The following is a 16,728-nucleotide window of genomic DNA, read 5'->3' as shown; positions in this document are numbered from 1 at the left end:
TTCTGTTGTCAAAATCCTGCTTATGTTACCTCCAAAATGTTTTTGTGAGTCCAGCTTCTTGTCTTCATGTCCACTGTTTCTTCCTTAGTCTAAACCCTTATTAGTTCTTGCCTGATTTCAGAGACCACCTCCTACCTGGCTTTCCTGTCTCCAGTCTGTTTCTACTCTTTTCATCCTCCATGCTGCCCTTCTATCCACTACAGTCATTTTCACTTCTCTGCTTTTTGCTATTTTTCAAACTCACCATACTTTTTTTTTTTTTAAGAGATGGGGTCTTACTCTTGTCACCCAGACTGGAGTGCAGTTGCACAATCATAGCTAACTACATCCTCAAACTCCTGGGCTCAAGCAGTGCTCCTGCCTTAGCCTCCCAATTAGCTAGGACTATAGGCATGTGGAACCATGGCCAGCTAATTTTTGTTTTTAATTGTTTTAAAGACAGGATCTCACTATGTTGCCCAGGCTGGTTTCAAACTCTTGGCCTTAAGCAGTCTACCTCCCTGTAGCCGTGAGTACAGGCACAAACCACCATGCCTGGCAACCTCACCATATCTTTCAATGCCAAGCTTTGCATATACTTTTTTTTTTTTTTTTTTGAGATGGAGTCTCACTCTGTCACCCAGACTAGAGTGCAGTGGCACCATCTCGGCTCACCACAACCTTTGCCTCCAGAGTTCAAGCGATTCTCCTGCCTCGGCTTCCCGAGTAGCTGGGATTGCAGGCATGCGCCACCACACCCAGCTAATTTTTGTATTTTTAGTAGAGACAGGGTTTCACCACGTTGGCCAGACTGATCTCAAAGTCCTGACCTCAAGTGATCTACCCACCTCAGCCTCCCAAAGTGTTGGGTTTACAAGTGAGACACTGTGCTTGGCCACTACTCTTTTTAGAGCACCCTTTTCCCATTTTTTCATATGACAAACTCAGACTCACTCTGTAAGATATACCTTAAGCATTAAGATATCTCCCCCCTACTCTCTCAGATAGTCCCTCAGAAACCCCTCATCCCTTTGTTCATAAATGTCTTTAATATTTACTATGTTTGATTGGATGATACCCCACTAGAAAAGACTTAGATTTAATTCCACCTCTTCTGTTTATTAGCAGTATACTACTGAAATTCTTAATCTGAGCCTTAGTTTCCTCATCTGAAAATGAGGGAATGATACCTTCTTCACAGAGTCTCAAAAGCTTGAATAAAATATGTAGCACAAATTATATACATAGTGCTTGGCATGTAGTAATCATATGGAAATTAGTATCTATCTACAAACTGACCTCATGGAGAGGAAATGGCTTGAACCCAGTTATTATGATAAAGCTCATCAGAAAAAGACAACCAGGAACACACGTGCGGTCAAAGTTTTTTTTTTTTTTCTGAGTTGCTCTGTCACCCAGGCTGGAGTGCAGTGGCGCAATCTCAGCTCACTGCAACCTCCACCTCCCGAGTTCAAGCAATTCTTCTGCCTCAGCCTCCTGAGTAGCTAGGATTACAGGTGTGCACCACCACACCTGGCTAATTTTTTTTTGTATTTTTAATAGAGACGGGGGTTTCACCATGTTGGCCAGGCTGGTCTTGAACTCCTGACCTCGTGATCCTCCCACCTTGGCCTCCTAAAGTGCTGGAATTACAGGTGTGAGCCACCACACCTGGCCCAAAGTTAGTTTTATTAACTTGCTGTAGCAAGGGAGACTGCATGCTATGGAGGACAGAGGAGAAGCTCAGGAAGAGGGACTAGAAGAGGCTTTGTTTAGGGCTTGTGCTTATGCTCAGTGAGTCTGAGACCAGAGGAAGTGGGGTCAGCTGTGGATTGGGTAGTCCTGAAGCACGGGAAGTTTAGGAATTTTGTTTCTCAGTAATCTTTGTTCAGGAGACAGGAGAATGTTCACAGGGGCTGGAGATGTCAGTGGTCAGTCACTCACAAGAGTCGTGTGGTCTGGGGAGAATCATGTCCTATTAAAAACATTATTTTAGGCTTCACTAGGAACATCACATTCTGATTAGCAGCAGGGCTGAGAAACAGACTCAGGGTCCTTGTTCCTTATAAGTATAAAAGTTAAGATAAATATGGAGTGCTGGCCCCCGGGGAGGATTGATGCTGAAGCTGTGTCTTTGTGTGGAATGATGTGAAATGACCCCCATGCCCAGTCTTCAGACAAGACCGGGACGTTTCATTCCCACTGAAATGATTCCAAACAACAGTTTCTCATCATCTGTGATTTTAGAGACAAGGTTTGCCAGCACTATGTATGTCTTTAATGTTAATGACCAACATCCATATTTACAGGTCATAAATATGGATTTACCTGAGGAAAATTAGAGAGGTTCTCAGAAATGCAAAATGCCCCTTTTCCCCAAAACTGCCATCTACTCATGGGCTTGGACATAGTTTTCAGACCTTGGTTGCTTAGTAAAGGCAGAATCAGAAGTGGGGGTGGTTTGATAATCATTACCTTTGGGGTATGGAGCCAGAGGATTTAAGCCAAAAGCAACTTCCTGAGAGAGTCAGGAATTATAAATTAACTACAGTCCATGAGTACAAGGACTTCCTGATTACAGACCCTAATTACATCCCTGGTGTGTTAATTTGGGAGCCTCCTATTTGCTGTGTTAGCAGCAGAGTCAAAAGGTTCCCAGATTTGTGTCCTGGGGCTTCATGGGAAGGTGAGAAGCTGCAGTCACAAACACCTTCTCTGCAGCTAGCCCCAGGGGCTGGGGAGAAGGTGGGGGCCTACTTTGGGAGATGACACCACACAGACCTCAGGACCTTGCTTCAGAGAGAACAGAGAGGTAGGAAGTACAGAGCAGGCTGGGCCATACAAAGTCCCAAGGGCTGGAGAGAGATTGCACAAGCTTCCTGATGTGCCCATACTGGACCATCGGGTCCTTAACATCACACGTTACAGGACTGGCACATAATGTATAAATGACTAAATTTATATAGTGTTGATACTGGGAAGCTTATCACTCCGACCTCTGCTTACTCCATGCATGAATTTATTATGCATCTGTGGACCATTAACCCCCTTTTGACAGCAGAGGACCCTCAAATCCACATGTGCATCAAATATTGTCTTTGGGCCAAATAAGCATGTCCCTCACAGCAAATAGGTGTAGATTGCAATTCAATAAAAATTTAAAAGTGTGGCTTAGTTTCAAGTAGCTCTTTGTCATGCATGTACTGAATGATTTTTTTGAGACAGGGTCTCTGTCACCCAGGCTGGAGGGCAGTGGCATGATCATAGCTCACTAGAACTTCGAACTCCTGGGCTCAAGCGATTCTCCTGCCTCAGCCTCCTGAGCAGCTGGGACTACAGGCATATGCCACCATGCCTGGCTAATTTTTAACTCTTTTTGTAGAGACAGAGCCTTGCTATGTTGCCCAGGCTGGTCTCAAACTCCTGTCCTCAAGGAATCCTCCTACCTCGGCCTCCCAAAGTATTGGGATTACAGGCACCATGCCCAGCTCAATAATAGACATTTAAAGAGTCATACATTTTACGACAAAAGTTCATTATAACTAAAATGTTGGAATCACTGCTCACTCTACAGCCTCAGCTTACCCTTCCCATCATCATAGGACAGCTCATTCCACCACCGGGCAGCTGTAGCTGCTGGTGAATATTCCCACCTCATGTAAACTTCCTTTTTCCTGGATTTCCACTGCCTTTGTACTGGTTCTGCCCTACAGAGACCTTGCAGAAGGAAGGGCCAGGATTAAAATGACCTCTCTTATAATCTATTATAAATACTATGGATTTGTATCTTTATATTTTTAAAATTGTTTTGTCCCCCACTTTGTAAATCTCATTGGGAGGAGGACAAAATCCTTTTAAAGAGAAGACAGATAGGGACTTTGTATTTTATAAACCTAGGAGTAAGGTACTAACTCTCTGCACCCCAAACTCCCTGGGGCTGTGGGGTTTGTGTTGTCTGCTCAGATGTTCTGTGTGGGTTTGCCAGGCATGTCTTCCGGGCTTGTAAGGGCAGGGAGAGCAGCCTGCAGTAGACACTGAGGCCTGCGATGAGATGAGCTGTTGGCTTCTCAGGGCACCAAGCCTGTGGTTTGTGAGCATCCCAGAGCACTGCTTGCAGCCTCCCATAGGAGGTTCCCATGTGAGGAGGCCCCTCCTCCACCATTTCTCCACTCTATTTGTGGAACCAAAGTGCAGGCTGTGACTCCCATCCCTTGCAGCATCATTTCCTCAGCTTTCACAGCCATTGTTTGTTCTGAAGCTGTTCCTCTAAACACTCATATTGGCCACTTGGATTACTGGGCCCTGTCACAGAGCCAGACTATTGTTTTTCCCACAGCCTCAGGAATTGGTAGGGACCCACAGACCCACCAGCCCCACTTGCACTCCCCTCTCGTCACCCTGATGTTGGTAGGTGGGCTTTGCAGGTCGTGGGTCACTCTGCGTAGACTTGTGATCCACTCTCCCAAGGAGCCTCACCAAGGTTCAAGTGAACAAACATTCTGTGTCAGGCACTGGGCTAAGGCCAGAGAGAGGAAAGGTGAATAAAACATTGTCTCAGCCGGGCGCAGTGGATCACACCTATAATCCCAGCACCTTGGGAGGCTGAGGTGGGTGGATCACTTGAGGTCAGGAGTTCGAGACCAGCCTAGCCGATACTAAAAATACAAAAAATTAGCCAGGTATGGTGGCGGGTGCCTGTAATCCCAGCTACTCAAGAGGTTGAGGCAGGAGAAACACTTGAACCCGGGAGGCGGAGATTGCAGTGAGCTGAGATCGCACCATAGAATTCCAGCCTGGGCAACAAGAGCAAAACTCCATCTCTAAATAAATAAATAAATAAACAAAACATAGTAACTGTACCCAGGAAGCTCCCAGAGAGTAGGAGAGATAATGGTTAAATGTCATCAATACCGTGTAATTGTGTTTGAAAGAGGAGAGCCCACGCGCTGTAGTACACAGCAGCAATCCTCCCCCACAGCTGGAAAAGTCTCTGCAGAGAGGTGCTATTTGAACAGACCTGGGTTCTGAGGTAGCGGTAAGGAGAGTGGACTACAGGGCCCCAAATTAGCCAACTTCAGACGGCCCCTTTTACAATGGACTTGGGGGGAATGGAAACCCCTAAAGGGATGCAACTTGGAGGTGCTGTGGGGTGATGTTCCAGGCCAGGGGAATCCCACAGTGATGGCATGAACCCCCGGAGAAGTCCATGGGTTTCTGTTGCCATATCTACCACAGCCTGTGAAGTGTTTTGTCCCCAGAGCTAGCTGAACTGTGATAGTAAACACTGATTCACAGGTACGGCACAGCCCCACTCCCCACTGTGTCATAAGACAAGACCTTGGGTGGTTTTCTTTCTGCCAAAACTTGATTTCTTTTTTTTTTTTTTTTTTTTTTTTTTTTTTGAGACGGAGTCTCACGCTGTTGCCCAGGCTGGAGTGCAGTGGCGCGATCTCGGCTCACTGCAAGCTCCGCCTCCCGGGTTCCCGCCATTCTCCTGCCTCAGCCTCCTGAGTAGCTGGGACTACAGGCGCCCGCCACCGCGCCCGGCTAATTTTTTGTATTTTTAGTAGAGACGGGGTTTCACTGTGGTCTCGATCTCCTGACCTTGTGATCCGCCCGCCTCGGCCTCCCAAAGTGCTGGGATTACAGGCTTGAGCCACCGCGCCCGGCCCAAAACTTGATTTCTAAAGGGCCTCCAATTTCTTTTGATCAGCTCTGCTGACAAACCAGTAAAACTTCTGCTTTTCATTTTCTTATCCCAGTTTTATGAGGTTCCTCCATTTTGGGATTATTGTGAGATTTGAGTCATTGTGATTAACAGGTGAGGAGAACCTCTGGCTGCTGAACTCTGGAGGGCTGGGCGAAAGAAACAAAGCCTGCCTCCTCTGCCAGTGCATCTTGGGGAGCTTGTGGTTTGGGGGCAAGTCCCTTGAAGGAACATTTCCACCACAGTAAGGAGACCCAAGGTCTGGGAAGGCAGGCAAGAGTGATTAATTCCACCTAGGGAGGTGAGGGGACACCTCACAGAGCAGGTCAAGCTGGAACTTTGACCTTGGCTTTTACTACTACAAACTTTTTGGTCACACCTCAGGAAAGCATCTGACAATAGACATTCATTCCCAATCAGTTACAGCCAATCAATTCTCCTGTCTGCCTGGTGGTTTCACAAATCCAAACTGCAAAGAAATTCTGAGAAGTGTAGCTAATGAGTTTAGGAACACTACAGGCTGATCCATATTCAGCTTTATTAAAATATCTAGAGGCTGCCTTAGCTCCCTGGGAAAAGGTCCGAGCCTGAGTCCTAGTGAGGTGTGAGTGGCTTCCGAGGACACACCTTCCCTTCCCTTTCTTTCCCTTTCCCTTCCCTTCCTTTCCCTTTCCCTTCCCTTCCTTTCCCTTCCCCTTCCCCTTCCTTTCCCTTCCCTTCCTTTCCCTTTCCCTTCCCCTTCCTTTCCCTTCCCCTTCCCCTTCCTTTCCCTTTCCCTTCCTTTCCCTTCCCCTTCCTTTCCCTCCCCTTTCCGTTCCCTCCCCTTTCCTCCGTTCCCTCCCCTTTCCTCCGTTCCCTCCCCTTTCCTCCGTTCCCTCCCCTTTCCTCCGTTCCCTCCCCTTTCCTCCGTTCCCTTCCCTTTCCTCCGTTCCCTTCCCTTTCCTCCGTTCCCTTCCCTTTCCTCCGTTCCCTTCCCTTTCCTCCGTTCCCTTCCTTTTCCGTTCCATTCCCTTTCCGTTCCATTCCCTTTCCGTTCCATTCCCCTTCCGTCCCCTTCCCTTTCCGTCCCCTTCTTTCCATTCCCCTTTCCTTTCCCCTCCCTTCTTTTGAGATGGAGTCTTGCTCTGTCGCCCAGGCTGGAGTGCTGTGGTGCAATCTTGGCTCACTGCAACCTCTGCCTCCCAGGTTCAAGTGATTCTCCTGCCTCAGCCTCCCGAGTAGTTGGGATTGCAGGCACCCGCCACCGTGCCTGGCTAATTTTTGTATTTTTAGTAGAAACGGGGTTTCACCATCTTGGCCAGGCTGGTCTCGAAATCCTGACCACATGATCCACCCACCTTGGCCTCCCAAAGTGCTGGGATTACAGGTGTGAGCCACTGCGCCCGGCCAGGGCACTCCATTTCTGTCTGGCCCTCTGTTATTGTTTGGCGCTTACAGCTGCTAGTCAGGAACAAGGTGACAATATCAGAAGTACAGCTCCCTTATCTTATACCATGGAAAAAAAATCTTAAAATAGGTCAAAGACTTAAAAAGTAAGACCTGAAACTGTAAAACTGCTAGAAGAAAAACTAGTGGAAAAACTCTTACAACAAGGTATCCAATCTTTTGGCTTCTCTGGGCCACATTGGAAGAAGAATTGTCTTGAGCCACACATACAGTACACTAACACCAATGATAGCTGATGAGCTAAAAAAGAAAGAAGAAAAAAAGAAACCTCAGTTTTCTGTTTGTTTTTTGTTTGTTTGTTTGTTTTGAGACAGAGTCTTGCTCTGTTGCCCAGGCTGGAGTGCAGTGGCGTGATCTCACCCCTACCAATTATTTGGGACTACAGGTGTACACCGTCACACCTGGCTAATTTTTGTATTTTTAGTAGAGACAGGGTTTCACCATGTTGGCCAGGCTGGTCTCAAACTCCTGACCTCCGGTGATCTGCCTACCTCGGCCTGCCAAAGTACATGAGCCACCATGCCTGGCCTAAAAAATCTGTCATGTTTTAAGAATGTTTACATACTTGTGTTGAGCCTCATTCAAAGCCGCCCTGGGCCGCATGTGACCTGTGGGCCACAAGTTGGATAAGCTTGCTCTACAACACTGATCTAGTCAAGGATTTTTCTTCTTCTTTTTTGACTATGACCTTGAACGCTCAAACAACAAAAGCAAAAATAGGCAAATGTGGTTGCATAAAACTAAAAAGCTTTTGTACAGCAAAATAAACAATTAATGAAGTGAAAAGATACTCCACAGAGTAGGAAAAATATTTGCAAACCACACATCTGGTAAACATTTTGTATATTAGCCCCTTAAGGAACTCAAGAAACTCAATAGCAAGAAAACCTGATTTTTACAATGGGCAAAGGACCTGAACAGATATTTCACAAAAGGACATACAAATGGCCAACAGGTTCATGCAAAACTGCTCAGCATCACTAATTATTAGGGAAATGCAAATTAAAAGTACAACAACAATTGCAGGGAAAAATGACAGGAACATTATGTCAATTAGGAAAAAAAAAAAAACAACACACAACCACACAATGAGACGACCCCTCATCCTGTTAGAATGGCTAATATCAAAAAGATGAAAGTTGGCAAGGACGTGGAGGAAAGCTATTTGTTCTCTTTAGAGTTTGGAAATAATATGTTATGATCTAATTAAGACCCAAACAGTCTCTAGGGGGATGTTATAGCAACAACGCTGTTATAACATTTTTGCAATGCGCCCCACCAAGAGACTGCTGTGAATGAGACCTCCAAGTTTGGAGTGCATCAGAGTGGCCTGCACTGATTGTAAGACGTTCAATTCAAGGTCATCCTGTTTTTTAAAATCCTCAATTGAGAAGAATTCTAAGCCAGTGTTTTCTCTCAAGGACAACTCCCTTCCTCAAGTTTTGTCTGGAATTTGTATTCCCCGAAATGTTCAGGTAATGGCGGTGGGAAAACATTCCAGAAAATACCTTTTCAGCTGGCTAAAAAGCCAATGCAGAGGCTTTTGCCTTGCTAGAACACAAATGTGACTTGAACTCTGCATAGTTTTGTCTTTGTTTTCACACTGGTTCTGCTCTTCTCTGCTAGGTTACCACATCAAAAGTGGATCCTCCAGTAGCAACAGGGTTTAAATGTGGGGCTTTTTTTTTTTTTTTTTTTTTGTCAGACAGTCTCGCTCTGTTGCCCAGGCTGGAGTGCAGTGGCACGATCTTGGCTCACTGCAACCTCTGCCTCCCAGGTTCAAGCGATTCTCCTGCCACAGCCTCATGAGTAGCTGGGATTACAGGTGCACACCACAACACCCAGCTAATTTTCAATTTTTTTTTTGTTTTTTAGTAGAGATGGGGTTTCGCCATGTTGGTCAAGCTGGTCTCGAACTCCTGGCCTTGTGATCCACCTGCCTCGGCCTCCCAAAGTGCTGAGATTACAGGCGTGAGCCACTGCGCCCCACCCATGTGGGGCCCTTGAGCTATGCTTGTCCAAGGTTCCCTACCCACTTGATTACAAGATCTTCTGCAGAAGCTGCAACAGATTTGGGTGTCAGGAGTTTTAACTAGAACAGCTATTCTACTTGCAGCAGTAAATCAGGTAAGAAAATCTTAGCTAGAGATCTAAAGTTTGGCCGGGCACAGTGGCTCACGCCTGTAATCCCAGCACTTTGGGAGGCCAAGGTGGGTGGATCCCCTGAGGTCAGAAGTCCAAGACCAGCCTGGCCAACATGGTGAAACCCCATCTCTATTAAAAATACAAAAATTAGCTGGGCATGGTGGCAGAGACCTGTAGTCTCAGCTACTCAAGAGACTGAGGCAAGAGAATTGCTTGAACATGGGTGAGCCAAGATTGCAACACAGCACTCCAGCCTGGGCGACAGACTCCATCTCCAAAAAAATAAATAAATAAAAAATAAAGTTTGCATTTGTGGCCTTTAAATAGCAGTCAATCAGCAAGTTGCCCTGGAGCCACCATTTAATGATGGAATTGAATTAGATGGCTTCGAAGGGTTTTCTGTATCAAAAGGGGACTGACCAGGTAGGTACTCCGGGAATACCCAGGCTTTGGCTTCACTGGGCTTACCATGTAGAAGAAGAAAAAGACACAAACGTTTGAAGTAGAAAAATAAGGGACTTAAATAACAGTGTACACCACAGTAGAATGATGCCTTGTGGCCATTTAAAAGCATAACTCCTAATTCTTTGACACTTTTGCCCATTGAGGGGTGGGGTCTGTGTCTCCTCTCCTTACACCTGGACTTGGGAGTGTTCCCACCAATAAAACATGGCTTCAGTGACACTGCATGGCATTCAAGGCTAGACTTGGAAAAGCTGTGCAGCAGCAGCCTCAACCTCCCAGGCTCAAGCCATCCTCCTACCTCAGCCTCCCCGGGAGCTGGCACCACAGGCACCACAGCCTCCCCGGGAGCTGGCACCATGCCCGACCAGTTTAAGTTTTTTGTAGAGATGGGGTTTCACCATATTGCTCAGGCTGGTCTCGAACTCCTGGGCTCAAGTGATCCACCCACCTTGGCCTCCCAAAGTGTTGGGATTACAGGCATGAGCCAGCACGCCCAGCCCCACTTAGATCTTTCTAGTCATCCCTCTGGGGACACTCTCAGAACACATCAAGTGAGAAGTACAAGTATGAGAGGCCACGTGCACGCTGTGGTCAATAGTCCCAGCTGAGCCCAGCCTTTGATTCATCCCAGTTCGGGTCCCAGACGCATGAGTGAAGAAGCATCTGCACAATTCTAGGCCCCAGCTTTGAGTTTTCTCAGCTGAGGCCTCAGACATCGTAGAGGAGAAACGGGCCATCCCTGTTGTGCCCTGTCCAAATCCTCCACCCACAGAAACTGTGAGCATAATAAAGCAGTTGTTTACACCACTAAGTTGGGGGTGTTTGTTATGCAGCCATAGTCAATGGGATCCACCTAAATTAAAAAAAAAAAAAAAAAAAAAAAAAACCTGTTCTAATTGTGTACAAAAAGCTTAGACACTCCAGCACAAAGCAGGTACTCAATAGGCATTTGGTTGAAAACAGAAGAAAGCACTTTGTGCCAGGCTGGAGAGGAGGAGCGTGGAGAGAACAGTGAGAGAGCCCCAAGACTGGAGGCAGGAAGCGGACAAGTTTGGTGCAAGGCAGAGTGAATCAGCCAAACGGCCAGATGACAGGGTTCCAGCAGGAAGTGGTGGGGCTTGAGGGTGGAGAGGGAGGGTGGTGCAGAGGCAGAGGGACTGTAGGCCCCTTTTCAGCCTTGCCACACACAGCGAGGTGCATCATATACAGTGCCTGATCCCTAGTACAGGGCCCCGGGCCTTTGTTGGAACACCTGTCTCCTCTTGCTCTAGGTGCATTACAAGGTAAGGAAGGATTTAGGGCAAAACTTAAATCCTCATATGAATGAAGGCACTTAGTATTTACAGAGGTGATGCTTCCCAACTGCCACTGCAGACAGCCACACCCAAGAGTTTGGATTTTCCCTGTGGGTGATGGGGGACCACTGAAGGCTTCTTAATAGTGGCTCAACAATTCCAAAGCTACTTTTTTTTTTTTATTTCCTCTGAGATGGCTCTGTTGCCCAGACTGGAGTGCAGTGGCATGATCTCGGTTCACTGCAACCTCTGCCTCCCGGGTTCAAGTGATTCTCCTGCCTCAGCCTCTGGAGTAGTTGGGACTACAGGCATGTGCCACCACCACACCTGGCTAATTTTGTATTTTCAGTAGAGACAGGGTTTCATCACATTGGCCAGGCTGGTCTTGAACTCCTGACCTTGTGATCCGCTTGCCCCAGCCTCCCAAAGTGCTGGGATTACAGGCATGAGCCACCGTGCCTGGCCTCCAAAGTTACCTTTTAAAAGATGGCCTTGGCCAGGCACGGCGGCTCACACCTGTAATCCCAACACTTTGGGAGTCCCAGGTGGGCAGATCACCTTAGGTCAGGGGTTCAAGAGCATCCTGGCTAACATGGTGAAACCCCGTCTCTACTTAAAAAATACAAAAAGTAGCCGGGCGTGGTAGTGTGCGCCTGTAATCCCAGCTACCCGCGAGCTGAGACAGGAGAATCACTTGAACCTGGGAGGCGGAGGTTGCGGTGAGCTGGAATTGTGCCATTGCACTCTAGCCTGGGTGACAGAGAAACTCTGTCTCAAAAGTAAAAATAAAAATAAAAAAGATGGCCTCGAGGCCGGGCACAGTGGCTCACGCCTATAATCCAAGCACTTCGGGAGGCTGAAGTGGGCAGATTGCCTGAGCTCAAGAGTTGGAGACTAGCCTGGGCAACATGGCAAAACCCCATCTCTACTAAAAATAAATTAAAAAAAAATAAAAATTAGCCAGGTGTGGTGGCACATGCCTGTAGTCCCAGTTATTTCGGAGGCTGAGGCAGGAGAATCACTTGAACCCAGGAGGCAGAGGTTGCAGTGAACTGAGATCACGCCACTGTACTCCGGGCGTGAGTGAGCCTGGGTGACAGAGTGAGACTCTCTCCAACAACAACAACAATAAAAAGATGGCCTTGAAAGCAATGAGATGGGGAGGAGTGGGGGGTAGGGGGGAGGAGTTGGGGGGAAGGGGGAGGAGTTGGGGGGAAGGGGGAGGAGTTGGGGGAGAGAGAGGAGGGGAGGGAGGAGGGGGGAGGGAGGGGAGGGAGCGGGGGAGGGAGGGGAGGGAGGCAGGGGACAGAGGGGGAGTTGGGAAACCGTTTAGAGGACGTTACTTTTACTGGATGGAAGGTCTTGACTGTGAATGGTCCAGGTTCTTGGTGTCTTGAATAAAGAGTTGAACAAAACGCACAAAGCAACAAAAGACAAAACAACGAAGTCGGGAAAGCACAGACTTACTGGAGCAAAAGTACAACTCACAGAGTGGAATCAGGCTAGAGCAAGCGGTCGAAGAGTTCCCGTTACAATGTTCTTAAGGGTTTTTATTAAGCTAAAAGTATTTGGTAACACCCCTAGGTGCCCATTAGAGACCTCTGATTGGTTACACTCTATGAAGGTTTGGCCCGTGACCAATCAGAGGCTAAAGTGGAGATTCGTTCGCAGTTAATCAGAGGCTGAAGTGGAACCTTCTGTCTCATCACAGGAGTGAGAATGTGGCCTGTCTACTGCCTAATCTTGCCTAGAACTGGCTGCACCTGCTGGTCTTTTGCTTATACCTTAACCTTTGGTTACCCTAATTCCCTATTCTCCTGCCTCATTACTATATAATACAGATCTGGATTGATAGCCTTATGGAAGAATGTTACCAAGAAAAGAGATTTTGTTTGTTAAGGAAAACACAACATACAAGGACTTATTACTTAAAGGTCCCGTAAAAGAGTCCATCATTTAAGACAGGGGTGTCCAATCTTTTCACTTTCCTGGGCCACATGGGAAAAAGAATTGTTTTGGGCTGCACATACAATACACTAACGATAGCTGATGGGTTAGAAAAAAAAATCGCAAAAAAAGTCAAATGTTTTAAGAAAGTTTACAAATTTGTGTTGGGGTGCATTCAAAGCTGTCCTGGGTCACATGTGACCTGTGGGACACTGACTGGACAAGTTTGATTTAAGAGCATTTTTTAACCCAGTCCTCAGGGGATGAAATGGTATTGGTGAACATATTTGCGTTGTTCCTCTCAGTAACTTATGAGTTGCTTAGGGAAGACTCAGGCTGGGAGTGGAATCAAAATGTCACTGGCTTTTGAACCAAGTGTCCCCTCAGGACATGTTTGATATCTATGGGGCCCAGGACCAATGGGTGAGCAGCTATTTTCATACAGCATTAAAATGAAGGAAGGCAGCAGCTGGGAGCTTTGAAACACAGCTCACCTGCTGAAGCAGCCTTCTGTTGCCAAAGCAAAGCTTGCTGCTGTAGCACTCCAAGGAACCCTTGAATGTGAAATGCTTCTCGGCTACCTGTTGTTAGGAGCTTCCAGGGTTGCAGAAGTCCAGACTTCTCATTTTAAAGATGAGGCCAAGTAAATTTTCTGAGTCAGCCACCAACAGTCATTGTGAATCCAACCAGAAATAAGGTCATTAAGTTGGGGGATAGATTTTACAGGAAAAGGCCAAGAAGCTCTAGACAGTCTTGAATAGAATTGTTTTGTTTTTCTTTTTTCTTTTTTTTTTTTTCTGAGAAAGAGTCTTGCTTTGTCGTGCGACCTCGGCTCACTGCAACCTCTGCCTCCTGGGTGCAAGCGATTCTCCTCCTCAACCTCCTGAGTAGCTGGGGATACAGGCGTGTGCCACCACACCAGGCTAATTTTTGTATTTTTAGTGAAGATGGGGTTTCACTATGTTGGCCAGGTTGGTCTCGAACTCCTGACCTCAGGTGATCCACCTACCTAGGCTGCCCAAAGTGCAGGGGTTACAAGCACGAGCCACTGCGCTCGGCCTTGAATGGAATTGTTTAAATTTTATTCATATTAGGTTGTTCAGACTCACAAGGAATGAAACGATAGTCATTAACTTGTTCTTTTAAAAAATTATTAAAAATTCAGCCCAGCGAATTTTTATTTTAATTATTTTATCTTTCAGAAATAAAATGTTACAGAGGCCAGGCGTGGTAGCTCACGCCTCTAATCCCAGCAGTTTGGGAGGCCGAGGTGGGAGGATCACTTGAGGTCAGGAGTTCAAGACCAGCCTGACCAAGGTGGTGAAACTCCGTCTCTACTAAAAATACAAAAATTAGCTGGGTGTCGTGACGGGCACCTGTAATCCCAGCTGCTCTGAAGGCTAGGGCATGAGAATCACTTGAACCCGGGAGGCAGAGATTGCAGTGAGCCAAGATCATACCACTGCACTCCAGCCTGGAAGACAGAGTGAGATGTCTCAAAAAAAAAAAAAAAAAAAGAAATAAAATGTTACAGATTCAGCTGAAGCCCCTCACATTCCTCCCTCATGCTATGCCTCTCTCTATCATCAGAGATAACCACTACTCTAATTTTTTAGATGAGGTCTTGCTCTGTCCCCCAGGATGGAGTGCAGTGGTACAAACACTGCTTACTGCAGCCTTGACGTCGGGGCTCAAATGATCCTCCCACCTCACCCTCCCATAGCCACAGGCACACACCACCACACCCGGCTAATCTTTTATTTTTTATAGAGATAGGGTTTTGCCATGTTGTCCAAGCTGGTCTCGAACTTTTGGGCTCCAGTGATGAGCCCACCATGGCCTCCCAAAGTGTTTGGATTACAGGCGTGAGCCACTGTGCCCAACCACTGCTCTGAATTTAATGTGTGCCATCCCTGCATGTTTCTATTCTTTAACTTCACATGTGTGCATAAACAATTTATATTGTTTTAAATATTTCAAAGTTTTACCTAAACATGATCTTAACGTACCAAAGGCTGATTGTTGACGTATCTTTGTTTTCTTCATTTGCATTTCCCTAATTACTAGTGTTGAACATCTTTTCATATGTTCATTGGCATTGGATTTCCTCTTTTGTAAACTGTTCACTAACCTTTGCCAGCTTTGTTGTTGTTGTTGTTGTTGTTGAGTTGTCTTTATTTTAAAAGTTTTTAGAGGTTTTTTTATTCCACATAAAAAGTAATATTGGAAAACTACTGAAGAATACATATAGCATGTAGGTAAAGTATAAAGAAGAATAACCATAAAGAAGAACTACCAGTCAACTTAATGAAACACAATAATGCTGTTGAAGCTCCCCATCCCACCCAGTGCTGCCCCCAACACCACCCATTCCTCCTTTCCAGAGACAACCACCGTGTTGAATTTTACGTAGTAATTCTTTGGCCTTCTTATCCATGGGCTTATTACACATGTTTGTATATATCCCCATATTGTTTAGTTTTCCATGCTTTTGAAAACTTTATATAAATGGTATCATATTGTATGCACTCTTGCAACTTGCTTTTTTCTGTCTACATTATGTTGGTGAGTGTCTTTTCTCTTGGTGCTTATAGCTGTCATCTCATTCATTTTCACTAGAATATGGCTTCATATTCCATTGCGTATCAGCCGGGTGCCTGTAATCCTAGCACTCTGGGAGCTGAGGCAGGCAGATCACTTGAGGTCAGGGTTTGAGACCAGCCTGGCCAACATGGTAAAACGCCATCTCTACTAAAAATACAAAAATTAGCTGGGTGTGGTGGTGCATGCCTGTAATCCCAGCTACTTGGGAGGCTGAGGCAGGAGAATCGCTTGAACCCGGGAGGCACAGGTTGCAGTGAGCTGAGATGGCGCCACTGCACACTAGCCTGGGTGACAGAGCAAGACTCTGTCTCAACAAAACAAAACAAAACAAAACATATTCCGTTGCATATCACAACTGACTTATCCATTCTGCTGTTGATGGACATTTGCTCTGAGTCTTATGTGTGTCCCCTGGAACACATGTGCAACGGTTTCTCTGGGGCATTACCTACCTAGGAGTGAGATTGCTGGATCCTAGGCATGCATGTCTTCAGTTTCACCAGATGATGCCAGATTGTTTTCCAGAGCTACTGTTTCAATTTAAAATCCCAAGAGCAAAGTTGTACTTTCTTTCAACGCTTGATTTTGTCAGATATTTTTTCATCTTTGGCAATCTGGTAGGTGTGAAATGATGTCTCACTGTATAGTAGTTTGCACTTCCCTAACAGTTCTTTTTCTTCTTTGAGACAGAGTCTCGCTCTATTGCCCAGGCTGGAGTGCAGTGGCATGATCTAGGCTCACCGAAACCTCCACCTCCTGGGTTCAAGTGATTCTCCTGTCTCAGCCTCCTGAGTAGCTGGGATTACAGGTGTCCATAACCGCACCCAGCTGATTTTTGTATTTTTAGTAGAGACGGGATTTCACCATGTTGATCAGGCTTGTTTCGAACTCCTGACCTCAGGTGATCCACCCACCTCAGCCTCCCAGAGTGCTGGGAGCTGGGATTACAGGCATGAGCCTGGCCCCCTAACAGTTCTTTTTTTTTTGAGATGGAGTCTCGCTCTGTTGCCCAGGCTGGAGAGCAGTGGTGCATCTCAGCTCACTGCAACCTCTGCCTCCTGAGTTCAAGCAATTCTCTGCCTCAGCCTCCCGAGTAGCTGGGATTATAGGTGACCGCCACCACACCTGGCTCATTTTTGT

General features: G+C 46.4%; 1 protein-coding gene across 4 annotated transcripts in view; it reads left to right on the top strand.

The window, feature by feature from the left end:
* The window catches only part of TOMM7 (translocase of outer mitochondrial membrane 7), a 540,985-nt gene that overhangs the window by 48,350 nt on the left and 475,907 nt on the right, over positions 1-16,728 (top strand). The window contains exon 1 of one of the 4 annotated variants that reach the window (XM_050783176.1): positions 2,433-2,436. The exons of 2 other annotated variants lie outside the window; for them this stretch is intronic. The gene's annotated coding sequence lies outside the window, so the exon portion shown is untranslated. Of the gene's footprint in view, positions 1-2,432; positions 2,437-11,157; positions 11,162-16,728 lie in introns of those variants that run through there. One more of the 4 variants, XM_050783168.1, reaches the window with a different exon arrangement.

This window comes from Macaca thibetana, chromosome 3 (genome assembly GCF_024542745.1).
Source record: "Macaca thibetana thibetana isolate TM-01 chromosome 3, ASM2454274v1, whole genome shotgun sequence".
NCBI lineage: Eukaryota > Metazoa > Chordata > Mammalia > Primates > Cercopithecidae > Macaca > Macaca thibetana.
The sequence above is the reverse complement of the archived record's forward strand: the minus strand, read 5'-3'. Positions and strand labels throughout refer to the sequence as shown.